At 30.0% G+C, this 17,713-nt stretch overlaps 1 protein-coding gene and 1 long non-coding RNA gene across 3 annotated transcripts in view; one reads left to right on the top strand and one right to left on the bottom strand.

Annotated features, from left to right (window-relative positions):
- LOC142332315 (protein O-mannosyl-transferase TMTC1-like) overlaps positions 1-17,713 on the top strand; it is a 507,352-nt gene that overhangs the window by 191,128 nt on the left and 298,511 nt on the right. The window lies entirely within an intron of this gene.
- LOC142332316 (uncharacterized) overlaps positions 1-17,713 on the bottom strand; it is a 673,176-nt gene that overhangs the window by 507,801 nt on the left and 147,662 nt on the right. The window contains exons 3-5 of one of the 2 annotated variants that reach the window (XR_012758251.1): positions 12,267-13,130; positions 11,769-11,897; positions 5,042-5,203 (exon numbers count right to left, since the gene is read on the bottom strand). This is a non-coding gene — a long non-coding RNA (uncharacterized LOC142332316). The remainder of the gene's footprint in view (positions 1-5,041; positions 5,204-11,768; positions 11,898-12,266; positions 13,131-17,713) is intronic. The other variant, XR_012758250.1, reaches the window with a different exon arrangement.

Below are 17,713 nucleotides of genomic sequence, written 5' to 3'. Positions count from 1 at the left end.
AGAATGAGCGATTTAAAACCGAACCGATACAGACTAAATACAATAGCGACATGTAACATTATCAAATGTTACATGTCGCTATTTCATTTATCAAAATGAAATAAAAACGTAATCTTGCAGTTTTAAATGGAGTACATATTACACATTGTCGTTGGAATATTATACGGGGTATATACATATATTTTTTAATATTATACAACATTGTAAAGAGATGTGTTTAATATAATAAAATTGCAAATATTTATTTACATTTTATATTTCATTAGCATCCCCCGTCCCGGCTTTTCCCGCGCTATGCGGATAAAACTACAAAAATAGAAAATAGTATTTTAGTTAACCCTGGATTATTCTTCTCAATTATCATTATTCATATTTTTTCTTTTTTGCTCCAAATGATGTCTGTAAATGATGATACTGTAAGGAATTATCTAAGAAATTTTTTGATAAAGGTTATATTCCCAAAACAGATTTTTATGAAATAAAAAAGATATTTACTTCAATCGAAACTCATTTAAAGAAAAAAATTATTGTTGGTGATTTCGATGTCGAGAGTTCTAAGGTTCAAATCGTAGTAAAGACAGTTACTTTTATGCGGATTTGAATACTAGATCGTGGATACCGGTGTTCTTTGCTGGTTGGGTTTCAATTAACCACACATCTCATGAATGGTCGACCTGAGACTGTACAAGACTACATTTCTTTTATATTCATACATACCATCCACTGAAGTTAATACCTTACGGTAGTTGCTAAACTGCCAGATTAGAGGATGACAATATAGTGGTAAAACACATAACTTTCTGAAGAAGTCGATATTGATGCCAAATTCTGTATTACACAAATCATCAAAACTTTGTTAAATATGTAAACTGTCGTCATTCTGTTTGATTTTATGATCAAACTAATCTGTTTTTACTTATATTTCGAAAATAATTCAAAACGATACTTTTTACATAATGATATTAAATATAGTTAATCATATAGTTACTGTCTGAAGAAGAGCATATTGATATAGTCAATAACAATTGATATCGACAACGAAATGTTTAGTAAAAGAGGTTTATTGGTTATTTATTTATACAGATCTTATTTATGATTTATATAGTGGCGAGTTTGATGAGATTTGAATTGTGATAAACATTCCGGGGGTCATAAGAAAGCTATAAAATTTCGTAATGAGTAGTTTAGTAGTTTTCGCAGTTACCGGGAATATTTGAAAAAAATTCTTTGTAATTTCATAGTAAGATATAATATCATTCCATATATACTTAATACTTATATTAAAATTATTTGAACTGTAGGTTAATAATTATTAACTTTCCAAATAATAGCTTAAATATTCTTCACTGAACTCAATAATTCAAATAAAATTATGTAAAATATGTTTTTTTTTGTTTTTTTTTTTTAACGGCCTCGATTGTTATATAATTAAATAATTACGTCGAATAATATTATTAACAAGGTGTTGATGTACAGACGGTTATGACTGATAGATATAGCTTTAAAAAAGAGCGTGGAGGAAAGTATATATGAAGGTACACCTGGTACAAACAGGTACCTTGGGTGTACCAAGGTACAACCAGATATACCAAGGTACAAACAGGTTTGTAATTTGGCACAAACTTCACAATTCTGCAAGTAATGCCATACCGTTCACACGATAATCAATTAAGATATTCGTACATTATACAAACTCGTTAAAATTTTTCCCCTTCCACTGCAAAATAGTGTACCTCTTGCACAGACAACCGCATATTATAAGTATCAAGATGTAGTAGGTATGAAATATACTTCATAAATCCCCTCGGGTGCACTCAAAATTAACAAAGAGAAAAAATTTGATATTGTAATATCTAAAGTTTCTTTTTATACAAAGTGTTCTCTTTTTGAGGTAGAACAGAATACTAAGAAGTATCATGCCGTGGTCGGAAGTAATAATGGTCAATCCGTTATATACTCAGGCCATCTTAAACTAAACAAAAAACGAATTCTTGTTTGTTGTAACTCTTTATTAAATATTAATTTTAGTAGAAAAATATAACAGAATACAGTCAAAAATTTTCGAGTGACTGATTAATAATAAAAATTACGTAATACCGTATCCAAAGTATCATCAGATTATACTGATGATATGCTTTGCTTTATAACTCTCATATATATTTAAATTGAGAATTGCAATATTTATTATTACAGCTAAAATAGGTATGCAATATCTATATGTTTGGCCTATATATTGCTAATGTTACTCTAATATATATATATATATATATATATATATATATATATATATTAGAGATACTATCAGTTAGTTATCATTGGACTGTAATGCGGAAAGAGGAATGAAGGGTGAACAGTAACAGTAGTAAATGGTATTAAAGGAAGGAGAAGGCGTTTTAGATAAAATAGCGATGAGGTAGTATACACTTATTGGGTAAGAGCCAAAAGTGGGAGAACATAGACCCTTCTCTAATAGTAAAATACATGGGTTGTAGTAAAGATGTGGAGTACATTCAACTGTTCATATTTTACTGGCGCTTTCCACTAAGTTGCTCGGTGTAACTGTTACAAACGAACATACTAAGGGTAAATCTAATAGTAATACAAATAATAGAATAAGGTTCAAGAGATTAGAATTTAGCTGGAGAATGAAGACGGAAATTGAACATATAACATTGTAGGATTATTAGGATATCATCAAATAGACTACAAGGAATTCCTTTACTTGGAAGGTTTTCAATCGATAAGAAATTACTCGCACCTTATTGTTTTAAGGCCTTTGGAATTGTTATTTAAATCAATTATTAAAAAAAAATAAAAAAATATATCTTTTCAATCTTCTACTATTTATGAAAGAAATAAAAAAAATTCTTGATGTCTAAAATGTTGCGAAAAATCACTTTGAGCCAGATATATAAAATAAGTAGGGGAAAATTGAGAGTTTGTTATTGAGACTCTAAAGCAAAATTAAATTTTCCTCCTGAAACGCATTGGGAGATCAAACTTAATGCCTGTTCTGTGTTCTTTTGCGAGGCCAATGCAGTTTACTCCACCTTGAAAGTTATCGAAGCCCGTAGCAATGCCAGCTTCCTAGTAATTACCGATTCTAGGAGTGTACATGAGAGCTTGAGCTGCAGACGTTCTGAATCCATCGTCCAGATTATTCATGATATCCTTTCAAGGATAAATAAGACTGTGGTACAGATATGGGTTCCTGGCTATTCCGTCGTCCTCAGGAATGAACGGGCCAATGAGGCTGCCAAGAGAGCTTTTAAATGGCATCCGAGTACAATCGACATGTGAGAGAGACTTCATGAGATCAGTCCGTGTAAAATTGCAGGTTCGGTGGAATAGATACTGGCTGCTGAGTCCTCCCACGGCAATACATAACATCCGCGAGAATGTGCTCGAGAAACCTCTTTTCCCGAGCAACAGAAGAGACCAAGTCATCTTAAACCGGCTAAGGATTGGACACACCAGGCTTACCCACACTTATATTTTTGGCTCTCCTCAGAAGATCTTTGAGGCTTGCGAAGTCAAATAGTCCGTGCATCATTTTTCTTTGATGACCCAATCTTTGAAACCATCCGACGAAACGTAAAACCTGGGTTTAGATATGAAATTTATATTAAATCAGAAACAAGGTATAATACGTTTGTTGCGGTTCCACTCCTACACTGGAATGAACACGATTTAATTATTTTTTCTGATTTATGTACTTTAGTTTCTATTTGTTGTTGTTACTTTATGTTTATTCTTTATTGTCTTATGTAACACTACATGATAGTGTAACTTTATTCGCTAATGACCATAATTTTTGATGCGACTGTAAATAAAAGCATTAAAAAAAATTTTTTTTAAGTATTACAGTGTATCTGATAAAAATTATTTAAGAAAAATTAAAATCATAATTAAAAAAGTAAATTAGCTTTAACTGTATCATCCAAAATTTAATATAAAAGCAAAAATAAATACGTTATTTTATTTTTAATACTATTATAATAATTACTATACTATATATTACATTTTAGTACTTGCATATGCGTAAAAGATATTATTAGGAGGCCGATCAATCCAGGTCGACCGCTATTGGCCGTAGTCATAGCAACAAACTATCATTACCGCTCTTTCAATAGTAGCATTGACGAATCATATTGTGCGTGGCTTTTCATTGGAGAGTTGTTAATAAACTACAATAGCCATATGATATATAAGAATAATAATCATGTAGGTAGTCAACTTACGTTTATAAATCTAGCCTCCCTCAATCGCTCTTTCTCACACAATATTTCACCCGATATATAAAAAAAAAAAAATAGGGTAAAACTAAAAAAACAACCTTATTTACATACTAATCTAATTTGCAGGAATCGATTTTTTCGTATTTTTTTTTTTAGTTTCGCAAGAAATTATTATTATATATAATTATATTTCGTAATGATGGCGGAGTTTTGAAAATATACGAAATTTAATTTACATTAATTTATAAATAAAATTTGTTTATTTATTAAAAATTAAGTAGATGGACAGGCATCTGAATATTACGCGCATCTTACTTAATATAAATGAAATCGTATGATCCATTTTTGAATAATTGATCTTTTTTAAAACGTTCCAAAAAGATGATTTTCGACTTCGACTGGTTCCAAAAACCATTTCGACTAACAATATCGGATTTTTCAACCGTGATTAAAAACTGGGTGGCTTCTGATTTCAATTATCCGGGTAAGTTAAACTGTTATCGGTTTACGTTAAAAGAAAAAGATTATTTTATCCAAACTATTTTATCTAAGTGACGATTCAGGTCACGTAAAACCAAAAAAGAAAAATACCGTTTGAAAATATAAAATCCATCTTTCTCTAAAACGAATGAATCAATTCTAACAGAATTTACTCACATTATTATTTTTTATTTATCAACGTTCAACTATGATTAAATTGCACACAGATGTGAATTACCTTTTACATCAATTCTTTCAAAATTGACCATATGATTTCAAAATCATATTTACAAAATACAAAAAACATTAAGAAACATACTTACATAAAACTTACGTAGAGTTTTGGTTTAGCATTATTCAACCTTACAAGAGAAATTTTTCACTAGTCACAAATCGACAACAAAGTGTTTCAGAGCTATGTTTACGTGATCTTTTTTCATTGTTTTGATGAAACGAACCCGCTTTTCAAGAATGGCATAATCTTCCTGAAACAATAGATAGGTATAGATTTTAAGAATTATTTTCAGTTAAAAAATAAAAAAATAGCTGACAACACAGCTGTAGGACTTTCCCGTCACGCGGTTTTTTCTGATGCACGGCTTACGCACACAGGTTCATTAAAAATATTTATCATTTTATTTAAATACAATATTATTATCTTTATTTAATTCAGTAATTCTAACTAAAGCACGTGCGCATACCATATTTCATTCGCGCGGGTGTGGCGGAACTAGCGAAACGTTAAATATTATTCATTTTTTAAATTCTACCGCTCACCTGCGACACTGCAACATAGCAGACGACTACAGTAGTAGTCCGGCCGCTAAGTGTGATGTGGGATGTGGGGTGTGGAAGATGGGAGCGGCTGGGTTAAGACCCCACTTTGATGGAAAACAAATTTGTCGATCCAACGAGATGCTAACAGAAAAAAACTGCACAGAAAAAGACCTACTGCACTGCCTTCTATAACGTTTCAAAATTATTACTATTTTTGATGTGGGGGTTACAATTTTGCAAACATATTTTTACATAAAAGATTTTTTTTTTTATAATTGTCAATATTTTTTTAAAAAATGCAACGAAATCACCTCTTGTACTGCCTTCCAATAACTCTTCAAAATTAAAACAAATTTAAGGGGTGGGGGTGTAATTTAACAAAAAAATCTTTTTATAAAATTTGCTAATTAATATTCACAAAATTATTACAAAAGATATAATCTTAATTATGCAAAATCTGGAGACGATTTTGTTTTCCCCCTTGTACCCCCACCCCATGAACATTTGAAGTGAAGATTTAATAGCATCAGTGCACCTACTATAAAAATATTATAGTCCAATTTGGTGAAAATCGGACAAGTAGTTCTGGAGATATAAGGCGATTTACACGCCAACATACATATGTACATAAATGTGCGCACATTTTGTCGCAGAAATTTCGATGCCATTTTTTCAGTTTTCTGAGGTCCTTAGGGGTCAATTCGTCAAGATTCGTTGAAAACCGTATATGCCCAATTTTGACCGATCACCATACTCTCCCTTCTATTCAGCTATAGCTGCTATATAAACGGGAAAGTAAAAGTTTATCCACTGTTTTTTTAATCGGAATTAACAAAGGATTATATCAGTAGCACAATTTTCTTCAGTCATTTGACTGGTTTGATGCAGTTCTCCCAAGATTCCATATCAAGGGCCAATCGTTTCTAACCTACCAACCTTTTTTATACTTCGAACATTCCACGCTCCGATTTGTAAAATGTACGTAACTTTTTTAATTTTCTAGTAACCCCGTTCTTAATAGTTCCCACCTGGAGATCCGAAAGGGGGACTACCTTACCTCTGGAATATTTTACCAAGAAAGGCGTCTCCATTTTTGTTACATGAAAATGTAGAAAGCTACAGTTTCTTGAAAAAGAAGAGAGTTGTAGTTTTGTATTGCTTTCAGTTGTACAGTACTCAGATGATTGATTAATGTTGATACGGCCGTTTAACTCTTCCTGACCTACGCCCTTAAGTACTGAAAGAGCTGATGCCGTCTTTCAGGAACCACTCCTTGATCTAGCTCTCAACAGATAACACTCCTATGGTAGCACCTTCGGTCCAGCTACTTTGTATCACTGAGCACTCAAGCCCCCTCACCATCGGCAAAGTCTCATGATTCATAGAAGGAGCTTCTACTTACACAATTACCCATGAATATAAATTTAAAAAAAATAATAACATATTAATACCATCATATTAATAATAATAATAATAATAAGTGTTTTGCCCAAAGGCAGGTTTTAACATGGCTGCCCTCCATTCTGTGCCATCCGTTTCATTTTATAGCAACTCCCTTTTTATATTGTCTACCATTTTCATTCGTCTCCGACCTCTTGCTTTCCTCTCCGTTACAAATCCTTCCAATGTCGTCACCAACAGGCAGTCACGTCTCAAGCAATGTCTCAACCAACCAACTGCATTTTCTTCTTTTTAATTTCAATAATCGCTCTCTCATCTCCCACTCTACGAAGCACCTTCTCATTCCGAACTCTCTCCATCCAGCCTCTTTTCCATTCTCCTTCAAACCCACATTTCAAAGGCCTCTATCTTCTCTCTTCTCCCTTTCTAATAGTCCATGTCTGTCCTATAAAGGGCCACACTCCACACAAAATATTTCGCAAATTTTTTCCTTAGTTGCAGATCTATTATGTTACATAGTATTCTCCTCATTTCGCTGAATGCTTCCTTTGCCCTAGCAATTCGTAATTTAACTTCCTGATCACACTTCATATCTTCCTTAATGATGCATCCCAGGCACTTGAAGGATGCCATTTGCTCGACTTTATTTTCCCCAAATCTAATTGTTGCCCTTTTGGTTGATTTAATATAATAATAAATACAATTAGTAATAATAATTATTTTTTAATGAGCGAACTATAATACTAGTTAATTAAATAAGTTTATAGTAATGCATAAGTTTACCACAAGTAATATATTTTTCATGAACTGCGTCAAAACCCATTTTATTTACAATAGCGCAAAAAGGAAACGTTTTCATTCTTTAAAAAACTGATTGTAAAGGTAAAAATCCGACCCGATTGACTGGCACATCAACCTGCTAAAACTATTTTGTCTCACGTATCAGAAGTCGATGAATTGTTCTGGACTTGTAATACACACATTATTTGGAATGAAAAAAGGTTTTATTTTCTACCTTATTCGTACAATACTTCCCTTTCAATTTTACTATCCAGTGACATAAGTCAACTCTAATTTCTCTTTCCTTCACCTTCTGTCACACTATTATGTTACTGTTCCCCTACGAAAAATCTCTTTTATCATTCCAAACATTTCTATGGCAATGTTTTTTGACTTTGGAATATGTAAAAAAGATTACGTCATTAATAAAATTATTTTGTCATTTTAGTAATTAATTTATTATATGCAATTTATTCTTTAACTGAAATATCAGAATTAATCAAAAATATATTTTTTAACTTTTTTGCATTAGAATTGTAAACAATTTGACACTCGTCCTTGGTTTCGAAATTTTAAAGAGAATATTTGACATTAGGTTGGTATATTTAGATGTGAATGATTTTTCTGTCCCACAGAAAGTGAGAGTATAACCATCACATTAAGCGTACTCTATATTTCAATTTTAATGAAACAAATAATTCTTATGTTAACAATTAAAGATATGCTTTTTAAGAAAATATAATGTTTCTCATATGAAACCAAAGTATAAAAATTTTAAATTTATATATATTTGTACTCATCATTTGTACTAAAAGATTTTCAAAATTTTGTTGTGTTTGACTGTCAATAAAAATGGATTTTAAAACTTTTATTCAGTTTTAATTAACTTTAATTACAATTTTTACAAATCTTATCTTAAAGTTTTATTTTATTATTGGCAATTTAAGAAGTAAATTTTTATTATATATAATATAAACTACTTACCAATATATTATTTATTTCCCTCAAGCGCTTTCGGCTAATCTGCCATCTTCAGGAGGAATAATAATTTATAATTATAATATATAAAAGTTTAAAACTCACATATTTAAATATACATAACAATCGATCGTAATTTTGTAAAAGTTAAAGTTTTAAGTCGAAGTAACTACGTCCGTATTGTAATAGTATCACAATTGTTATGTTTTCAACAACTTACGGGAGTTCTAATTTAGCTTTATTTAACCTTCAGAATAGAAATCTTTCATTAGTCGTAACTCAAAAACAAAGCGTTTCCGATCTATATTTAGAAAACTTTTTTTCATTATTTCGATGAAAAGAACACGCCTTTTAAGTATGGTATAATATTCCTGAAACAATGGGTATACATTTTCAATATTATTTCAGTTAAAGAATACTAAAAAAATTAAAAAATTGAAAAAAACTACGGGAAGATCTATTTATACCAAACTAACCTGCCAAGCAGCTTAATCAGATATTTCACATTAAGTTATTTAAAATTTAATATATTCTAATTAAATTGATTATACATTCCTATTAATGCGAATCTCCATGGTGGACTGATAATGTCTCAGCCTTTCATCCCTCAGGCCACGGGTTTGAATCCCGGTCAAACAAGGAATTTTTCATACGCTACAAAATTGTCATTTCATATTCCCATGCACAAACTTCGAACCTTATATGGTGAATTAATCATAAAAAAATTACAGTAGTTTTTTAGTCTATAGCGGAAATTGAATCAAAAAATATTCAATATAGCTTGTGTTGCTTTTACGTCCGACAGAGAGCGCTGTTTTTTAAAAAAAAACAGTTTTTTACCCGTCATAAGTGTGAGATCTTGGTATATAAAAACACACCTGAATTCGAATGCAACGCTGTATCAAGATTTTAAAGCAGTCTGTGAAGAACTTTCGGAGATTTCACATTTTGAACAAACGAAAATTTACATTTTTAATTAAGTAAAAAAATTTGTTTACAACTATTCTGCTCATCTTAAAAGTCTTATAATTCTGATTTTTTTTTTACAATTTTTTTTATTTGTTTAAGAAGGATACGTTAACTAATTAAAATATAGATGTATTTTTCACTTTCATTAGAAAAAAATTCTCAATTTACTAAGCTACTAGCTGTAAGATTATAGCCAACATAATTAAAAGTATTTTTTCTAAAAGAAATAAATTCAAAAATATATTAATTATATGGAAAAAAATTGGTATAATAAAAATTAATACCAGTAAATCTCAAAATAAAATTACTATTATTTCATTTAAACTGATTTTTGCATAATAGAAACGATACGATTTAAGTTCATTTAATTTGCATATTGTAATAGATTTGATATATTTAAAAACTTTTATTATGGGTCATATGTATTCATACATATTACATTATATATATATATATATATATATATCTTAGTTAAGTATGTATACTAAATCTGAAAGTTTAAAATGCAGTTTATAAAGTTTGAATTTCAAATTAACTTAGTTTTAAAGTTTGTTTTTAGTAGTTTTATAACTGGTAAAAACCTTTTTAACTAACAAAATCCAACGTTTTTATTATTAAATGTTATTTATACACTTTATACTTAACTTGTATTACCTTAAGAAGATAAAATACATTAACAAAATAGATTACTATTATGTTTCTCATATAAAATTTTTATTTATATATTTTTTGGTTTATTTAAATTTGGTTAATCGCCTCTAATGTTGGAGAATAACATAAATAATTTGTATATTTAACGTTAATTAAACCACTTAAACCATTATACCAGTTGTATTTAAATAAATTTTTTTTACAATTTTTTGACAGTCTCAAATTGTGTTCCGGTTTTTGTTTCTTCATCAGTGATTATTTCTTTCATATCTTTTCCCATATCATCGATCCTTATGTTATTTTAGGTTTTGATGTGTATGAGAATAAGTTTTGAGTCTTATGTCATTAATACAAGAAATGTGATCATAGAATTGGATGAGTTGATATGCGAATTCCAGGTTGCTTACTCGTTTGTTCATTGCTTTTTTTCAGAGATGTTGAGCATGATGGTTTCCCCAGATACTTCAATTTGCTGATTACGAATTATAATTTAATGATTTCCTTTATAAACCGTTGGAAGAAAAAAAAATTTAATACCCACATTTTTTGTTGAGTATATTGTATGAATTGTTTTAATAGCTGAACAACAGTTTAACCAGCTTTATTTTATGTGTTTCTTTGAAGAGTTATTTTGCATTTCTTTCAGTACTAAAATGTACTTCAGCCTCAGTAATACAAATCACTGTTAGTGGCAATTGTCATAAACTTTGTTAGAAAACCCATCCACTATGGAATTTGAGTATCCAATATATTATATTTGATTTGTGTTCTGTTTCTTGGACTAATATATTATTTCTTTTAAATTTATTATATTTTTAAATTTATATCATTTAAATTAGTTTAATTCACGATTTTTATCTGCATGTGTAAAATTTACATGTCATTTTATTACGTCCAGTTTTCATGAGATTACTTGCAAATGATAATTAATTCTGAAATTTAGTGTAGGTCCTAATGATTTCACTGAATGTTCAATTTTGTAAAAGAATGAAAGTGAAAACTGACAGTTTAAGAATAGAATCGAGCAGAATCTATTGACTTTGTATGGACATTTAATGAGGATGAGAAAGAACTATTTGCTTAAAAAAGTTTTTGAATGACAACCTGCAGAAAGAAGATGGAGAGATCATTCAAGAATCGTAATGGAAGATAAGAGTGTGAAAAATGAAATGTAATACTGTAAACACATAGTTTATGTATTTAATTTATATGAGAAAATTCTCATAATATTTTTGCTATTGTGGCGTATGTTCCATTTTTCGGATAGATTATTCCCTTCAGTTATGTTAAAAAATAGTTCTGTAAATTTCTTGGCAGACCAACAAGACTACAACTAAAAACAATTGTAGATTGTTCAAGTTAGAGAATTCTATGTTACAGCATAGATAAACAGTTTTTTAAATATTAAAAAAATGTAATATATTTTCTTATATTGTAATGTATGAAGTTAAGCCTTACTGAATTAAAAAGAATAAAACTAAGAATTTGTCTTACCTATATAGTAATAATGTACTATCGGTAGAAACATCCACATCTTCAGCTCATTCACTGGTTTTCACATATTTTCAAATTTCCCGGCAGAAGGCAAATAGGTAAAAGAAATTTTAAAAATTCCAAGTCTGTCTGTGGACAAAAGAATAATTTTCTCCATTAAGGAATTTATTGCTAAATAATCCAGGAACAACACAATTTCGCCACATTTATCCGTGTCAAAAGAAATAAAAACAATTCAGAATAAAATTAATAACTTAACAGAAATTAAAAATCAATATGCCATTTATTAACTCAAATCTTATTGAAAATGTCTGGAGAGATAAATAGAATAATTTTATCATATCAGTACTATGATAAATATTTCAACAGAATAATTGTTACTCTTATTTGTGTTTGTGAACATAAAAACTACATACCTGCGTAAAGAGATTAACATTTATACATAATATTAAATATCTTAGAAATAAAATCTGTACACTAAGACAAGAAAGCGCTTACATTATTTTTTTTCTTTTCTAATTCTCATTTGTCATGAAAGTAATCTTCATAATTTCTCACATCTTCTAATTTCATCTTTTTAGTCAACTGCATTTAATTAAAAATAGTGTTTTTTCATTTGTGTTTCACCTAAAAATGTAAAACACCTGTTCAGAAAAACACGCGCTATTTTGGGAATAGTGAGCGGAAATTTTCTTCAACCCATTAACCTATGCCACTCACCAAGTCTCAAAAGAGTCTCCCTGGACGAGCCAGGGGATTGTACACAAACAACAAGGGAGGATGATGCCGGAACCATAAATGTTAACCTAACCCTAACCTGTTACCCCCAATCATCCAATAATCCAATCAATCCTATCGGATATACCAAGCTGCTTGTACAACCTCCTGAAGTTAGAAGCACACGTATAGGAATAGCGCAACCTACTCATGTTTTTTTTTCCAGATCAGTGCTGGGAGCTGTATTGCTATTCCTAAGGGCTCAGAGTCCAGTCATAGGAATCGTCCAACAGGTTTTTTTTCCAGATTAGACTGAATGGACAGCCTGTATTCCTGACTATTCCTACGGGCGTGTGTGGTTAACCCTATCCCCAAACTAAGCTAGGTAGCAATTACATTTCCATAAACTTTATTGGTTATGTACTATATGAAATTGCTACCTATAATTTTGACCTACACAATCGCATTTACTAATCCTATCCCCTTTACTCTCTACTAATCCTACACCCTAAACCCTATTACTAAATGATACCCTATTACCCTAAAGATCTCTTCTATTCTATGTTTCTATTTCTCTCTCTTTTCATTCTCTCGTTCCATTTTTCTTCTTTTCTTCTGTTTTGTTCTTCCGATTCTGTTTTGCATCTGCAACATAAAATTAATATCCAGATGTAAGTTTCATATATTTCTATTTACAAGGATACAATTTAGTAAAAAAAGGGTGTGTGTATAAGCTATTGTGTATCCTGTATGCAAAGCAGAATTACATGCAAATGTAATGACATAATATCGTATATAACAGTTTACATAATATAGTGCTATTCTAACAACACTGTAAATTGCATGTTAACAAAATTAATGCTTTTGTTTGAATTACAAATATGCAGTAATAAATCTTAATTATAATTTATAGTTTTGCAAGTTTTTATTAGCCAAATTACTGAAATATATTACTTTACTGACGTTTTTTAACAAACAGAATATTTAGATTGGAAATAATACATCTGATGTAAATTACACAAACTACTTCTAATTATTAAGTCAGTGTTGATTTAGACCATTTTTAAGTCTGCATTGAATCTTTGAACATACAAATTTTCTAAAGTTGAGTAGTTTTATTGTTAAGGACCTCATTAATGCACGAATGAATTTTTACTTTTTAAAAAGTTCGATAAAATCGAACCGTGCCTAACTAAAAACATTTTTGTATTTTATTATAAAATTTCACGTGTTTATATTTAATTAATATGGTATTTAAATACAATTCTTTTGATCTATAAAATGTATTTTTATGTTCTGATCGGTTTATTTATTTGAATTAACATCTTCTGTTAAATTTTAATTCAATTCAATTCACAAAAATAAAAATTTAGACAATATATTTACATTATTATTTTTTTTGGGTTTTCACGCATAGTCTATAAATTCAATAATACATCATTTTATTATTATATATAAGCACTTATCACTTATATAAAAAAAAATCATTGAATCTTTTTGGTTTTAGGTTATACAACTTAGCTTTTAAATGGGAAAAATTTTAAAACGGTAATTGTATAATATGTGGTAACCATGTTCAATTTTTCACATTCTTATATACATACATATATATAAGTAGCTTTTGTTTTAATAATATTCTTTAACATATATCTTCATTTTTAATCAAAATGTTAAACGTTAAATAGTAAATTTTTTCAGTGTTAATTAGTTTACACTATAAAGTTTTAAAGTTATACAAAAATAAATGAGATGAGATGATTGTCTTTACTTACATTAGTATCAAAGGACAGATGAAAAAGTCTTGTAAAATACAGAAAAAATACAAAAATTTTATAACTTACCATATGTTGAATGTTTTTAAGAGTAACATATATTATTATTCTCTATTCTTATTAATACAGACTAAAAATAATATCTATTTATCTGCCCAGTTTCTCTTCATTAAGATATAATACTGAAATTTTCCTTATAGATAGTAATTGTAATTTTAGTTCAGAAAATTTCTTTTTTATTCTTGACATTTTCCCCTTACTCCTTTTTCTTTATAACTGCATTTTTGATTTTTTTAGATTTTCATCATTATAGCCGAAATTCAATTTGTTCTCACGAGTGTATATTATTTCCATTTTAATATGTGTAACATAACAGTATTTAATTATATTCATTTAAATTTTTACGTAGTTAATTCACTAATATTAATTTTCATCAATTATGGTAAGCATTTTTTAACTTTATATAAATGAAAAACATGTTTAAATGAATTAAAATTATTTAACTAAAATGAGAATCAATTGTTTGGTTACTAGGATACTGATTTCAAAATAAAAATTACGATGCATTCAGCTAATTATTATTAAAACCTATGCCAAACAACATTTTATAAAGAGTAAATTTCAGTAAGTTACAAGTTGCATAAAATATAATTTCCAACCTCCCTGATGAAGTGATAGTATCTTTCCTAAAAAAAAAAAAAATTCATCTGGAAGGTCGCAGGTTTGAATCCTATTCAGGTAATGTATTTTTTCACGGCCTTTAAAAGTTCCGTCTCATATTTCCCCACACAAGCTCCAAACCAGGTTGATGATTAATTTATCATAATAAATCTATAAAATAATCATCAATATCCCACCCCTACAAAAACAAGATATTTGTTGGAAATCAGTAATCAATAAACTGAATCTAAGAGATTTCTCAGAATAATTTGCATTTATTGCTGATAAATGGAGACTGAATTATATGCATTTCCATATGAAGCCCATTCTCACCGGTTATCGCATATTTTCCTTAAAATCTAGTGATGAAGCATATTTTCGCTATATTTATAATATTTTTCGGTGGGATACCTAGTTAATAAATGAAATCTTATGTTGTAGCCGGCCAAACCTATTAGCCGCACGGCTCTTAGAGCGCACGTCTATGCTCTCCAGCCGCGGGTCTATGGTTTTGGTAGGATAATATTATTATATGCCCAAATAAAACACAGAATCACGCGAAACAAAGACGGACGATACGGTTCTGCGTCGCGCACGTGTACTGCAGCACTCCTCCCATTAGGCAATTAAATTACGGAAGTTATTGTTGACGCGCTTATCGCTTTAGTTTAGTTTTTTATTTATTTCCGCAAACTTTAATATGTACCATGCCTCCCAACAAAAAAAAAAAAAAACAAAAAGGCCTCTTCGAAGATAGTTAACAATCCTGGAACATTTACATACGACGGAAATTTAATATGTTGTCTTCATATCTAAGGATTGTAAAAGAAAGGCCCACGAGAACAACTTATAACAGCGACAAGTAGCAGTGATTTCACTTCAAAAGGTAAACAAAAAAACTATTTTAGCGTAGATTTATGTGAAGCATTGGTTACAAGTAATATTCCTCTTCACGAACTTACAAATTCTACCTTCAAAGATTTTCTGCGAAAATATTGCTTGAATCAAAATACACCACATGAATCAGTATTGCGTAAAGATTACATACCGACGATTTACCTACATGTTATGGAAGAAACACGCAATGAACTCGAGGATAGCGTTATTTCGATTTCAGCCGACGAAACTACCGAGAGTTGCGGTTGTTACATTGCGAATTTAATCTCGGTGCATTAAAACTAGAGCCTTCTTCTTCCTATGTCCGGGCCTATAAAGATCTTGAAAAGACAAATCGTTTTTACGATCGCCAGATTTGTGAACGAGCGTATAAAAAAAATATTTCCTGAATCTTCTGCAGTTGAAAGAATGTTTATATTTCTCTCCGATGCTGCTCTCTACATGATCATGCAGCCAAAGCCCTCCAAGTATTTTTTCCCCATTTGATTCATCCGACGTGCTTTTCTCACGTCACGGGAGGGTAGCCCTCCTGTGGAGAGGCATCACGGCATCGAGAAGCGGAGGTCGTGTCGCTTCCCGTTGGGAAGGTCTAAAGGGTGGAAAATGCTGAAGGCTGGTAGCTAGACATCACGCGTCACATAAGGTCAACCGAGGCAACGTCTTCTAGCGGGGTTACCGGTTGGTCTTGTGCGGATAAAAAAAAAGTATACTAAATATAAAAATAAAATAACTCCATTTTAACAATATAAGTTTATTTTTCTAATGTTACAGTTTAATGTTTTTATCCGTTATGTTTTTAAGTTCGGTATAGAGTTTGTTTATAATATATTATCGATTGTGGATTAGCGAAAATCAGTCTGAGAAAAAGAGATGTTCATAAGAAAAAGATGACGTTCTCTATGTTTTTATGCAGAAGGGTATGAGTCGAGCTGTTTACATTACTGCTGCTAAACGTTTCTCAGCTGCTGGCCTCCGTGACATGAGTGGTAGCGTCTCGGCCTTTCATCCGGAGGTCCCGGGTTCGAATCCCGGTTTCGGATGGCATTTTCACACGCTACAAAAAAATGTCATACATCTCATCATCTGAAGCAATAACTAACGGTAGTTCCCGATGCGAAAAAAAAATGTTTAGCTACGTCATCATTCAGGTGAGAGAAACGACTTTAAAAAACTAAGTTAGTTAAACAAAGTTAAAAAAATTGCATTTTTAAATAATAAACTTATTACTTATTCAATTATGCATTTTTTACTCTAGATAATATTTATAGGCATATGAACTTGGTTAATTTCTATAAAGTACAAAATAATTGTATAATTGCAAACTTATACATTGCGAATAATAAATATTATTTTAACTCGACGTTCGATGTCCTTCTCTCAAGTTCTCTGCCACTCTCAGTGTCAATTACACTTCATTTCTTCTTTGATGTTGGGATTCCATCATAGTTCAGTATTTTGGTCACGCGAGGCTTGTCATCTTGAAGTTTTCTAATGAAAGAATCAATAAAATGTCTCAAAATAATACCGTTACTAGTTTTTGTACATAAGTAGACCGTAAAAATTGAAGTGGATTACATAAAATCTCTATTTTAAATAATGACTTATTAAAGTAATCGAATAAAATGAGGAGGTTTTGAATTGTAAAAAATCACTATTTTAAATGACTATGTGGAACTAAGGGGAAGAGTTGGTAATTAGTTCTAAAAATGAAATATCTACTTTAAATTAAATTTATTCATTAAAAGAATAGTTGATTTTCAATTTTAAAAATAATATCGCTAATTTAAATGAAAGCTATTAAAAGGACAAGAATTAGTTTCAATACTAAAAATGAAATTTCTATTTTAAATAATGACTAATGGAAGTTAAAAAAAAATGGCGTATAAAGGTAACAACCGA

Source organism: Lycorma delicatula, chromosome 11, assembly GCF_047948215.1.
Source record: "Lycorma delicatula isolate Av1 chromosome 11, ASM4794821v1, whole genome shotgun sequence".
Taxonomy (NCBI): domain Eukaryota; kingdom Metazoa; phylum Arthropoda; class Insecta; order Hemiptera; family Fulgoridae; genus Lycorma; species Lycorma delicatula.
This window is presented reverse-complemented; position numbering and strand designations above follow the sequence as displayed.